The sequence below is a fragment of the Macrobrachium nipponense genome, chromosome 30 (assembly GCF_015104395.2).
Source record: "Macrobrachium nipponense isolate FS-2020 chromosome 30, ASM1510439v2, whole genome shotgun sequence".
NCBI classification, from domain to species: domain Eukaryota; kingdom Metazoa; phylum Arthropoda; class Malacostraca; order Decapoda; family Palaemonidae; genus Macrobrachium; species Macrobrachium nipponense.
Genome location: NC_087218.1, coordinates 36,758,381 through 36,760,880, shown reverse-complemented (window position 1 = coordinate 36,760,880; position 2,500 = coordinate 36,758,381). Strand labels below are relative to the sequence as shown.

General features: G+C 29.0%; 1 long non-coding RNA gene across 2 annotated transcripts in view; it reads left to right on the top strand.

Annotated features, from left to right (window-relative positions):
• The window catches only part of LOC135202049 (uncharacterized), a 10,985-nt gene extending 9,118 nt beyond the window's left edge, over positions 1 to 1,867 (top strand). Inside the window, exons 3-4 of one of the 2 annotated variants that reach the window (XR_010311657.1) lie at positions 1 to 374; positions 759 to 1,867. The exon at positions 1 to 374 is cut by the window's left edge and continues 221 nt beyond it. This is a non-coding gene — a long non-coding RNA (uncharacterized LOC135202049). The other variant, XR_010311656.1, reaches the window with a different exon arrangement.
• Positions 1,868 to 2,500: the final 633 nt, after the last annotated feature.

The following is a 2,500-nucleotide window of genomic DNA, read 5'->3' as shown; positions in this document are numbered from 1 at the left end:
GTAAATGCTAAGATAGTAAGTAATATTACAGATTCACTTTAAGAGGCTCTATACCCTGTCAATTTGGGTCTTCAGTCACTGACAGCATAACAGTCACACAAGCCCACAGGAACCAACAGGACGTCTACAAGAAGACTTGACTTCGTGAGGAATCAACACTTGCAGGGCAATCAGTTTCCTTAAAAGGTTATTATTATTTTTATTTGATTTATCTTTTTGAGTAAGCAAAGACTAAGGAAGCAGTTAGAGATAGAAATTTTTGATGATGGCCCTAGAGAAAATCTAAACCAGCTTTTCCCCACCTTTCTGACTTCTGAAGAGGAGGTGGAACAGTTTGAAAAAAACACCCAGAAAAGCCTCATAGAAAGTCAATGGTAAGCTTTATATTTTTTATACTGATACCCAGTTACCAATTCGTTGCTCAACATTATTTTGTAGGGATTAAGACAAAACTAAAACAGGTTGCCAATAGAATTACACCATTTAGAATTAAAATGAAGTAAGTATTATAGAGGTTTTAACAACAATGACCACAGTTTTTCCTATTGGGCAACTAATATTAGTTTCTGTTAAATGTTGGTATGTGCCTGGGTTGAATGATTGTATTTCTTAATATTGGCTTTATATATTTTCGTATTGTTTTCTTTATACCTTTCCTTTTTCATTATTTATTAATTGTATTTTTTTATTTTGTTTGGTTTTGCTATTCTCTCTATTGTTTTCTTCACATACTTGATATTTAATTTTTTTTCTTCAAGTGTTGCCATTAGATTTCTGCCCAAACAAGATCAGGAAGCTGACATCGTGATAGATGACACTATTGCGGCCGTCCTTAAATTTGCACCACATGGGGAAGGATGGGAGAAGTTTAAGCCAAGATCAAAACCAAAGGAGATCGAGGCCTCTCCATCCGCCTCTTTTCTGACACCTAAAATGCTACATAACCCTATAAACTTTCTTACATGCTTGTGACTTGTGCTCCCTCTTCATGAATTCTTGTGTAAATTTATAAGTATCTGTACTACTATATACTGCATTTTATAAGTTAAGCCATTTTCTTTAATTGGTTACAGTACAGTAAAGTGTCCCCATATATGAATTTATTTGTCCAACGCCTGTGGAATAGTTAACTGAGATATTCAAAAATTATGTATTACCCTTGTGGACAGAATTATGAATAAATTTGTAGACTCTATAGTTTAACATCATGGGTATTTCAATAAATTCTTGGTCTTCCTGCCCTCGGAGTGGGAGTAAGGCATCATAGATAATTAGTGATTTTTTAGGCTAAGGTGTGCAATAATAAAAAGGTTCTACATGCCTTATTCATATACAAATTGTGTAATTATATCTAGTTGTATTTCCATTTCCTTTTATGGAAACACATTTTAAATAGCTTATGTTCTGAACTGTGTGGAGTGATTCATCATATGTTCTTTCCACATGTCCATTATCCCTTGATCTCAGATACAGTTCCTTACCCCTCACACCTCTCCCTAACCTATTCATAACTCTGTAGGTTAAACTACCTCCTTTCACATGTTCCCAAGAACTTCAGCCCAACCACATTTGTCATCTTTTTACAGTCACTGGCATTCCAAAACTTTCTATTTTTAACTTGCTTATCTTGACACTTTTAAGCTCTCAAAACCTTTCTGCTCTCCATGGAATATCGATCATCACCTTCAAAATTATCAGAAATGGTGCCCACTACTTCCATCCTCTTTCTATTCGAAACTATTTGAAACCTTCTACAAGCCATATTTTCCTTATTATACATCATATTATTTACTCCTCTCAACAGTCCCCCTCAATGTAGTTGCAACTATATGTATCTTACCGTGTACTTTCATACTTTGTAGAATAAAATCAGGTAGAACAATTGATTTTATATTTTATTCACCTGCAGGAATGATTTTACTAATACATACATTAATATATATATATAATTATATATAATAATTATATATATATATTATATATATATATATATATATTATTATAATAATATATATATATATTTTCCTTATTATATATATATATAATTTTTTAATTATTATTGTGAATCCATTTCATACCGGTTATATATATTTTTTAAATATATAAATAAATATTTATATATATCACATAAATATAATAAATTACATTATATAATATAATATATATTAATAAAATATAAGGTAAATATAAGTATATATATTTATATATATATATTATATAAAATATACCTACTAAATATATATATACTATTATATATTAATACTCATTATAGCTATAGCAATATATTATATATACTATTATAGTCATAGTAGTTATATATTATTGTGTATATATATATTTATAGGCAATTATAATATTGAATTATATATATATTAGTTAGTTGGCTAGGTATATAATAATACTTATTTTATTTATTTCTTGGTTGGGATTATATTAAGGTAATACTATATAATCTGGCTTAATGTATGTATTATGAGTTATTATATATTATATCTATATA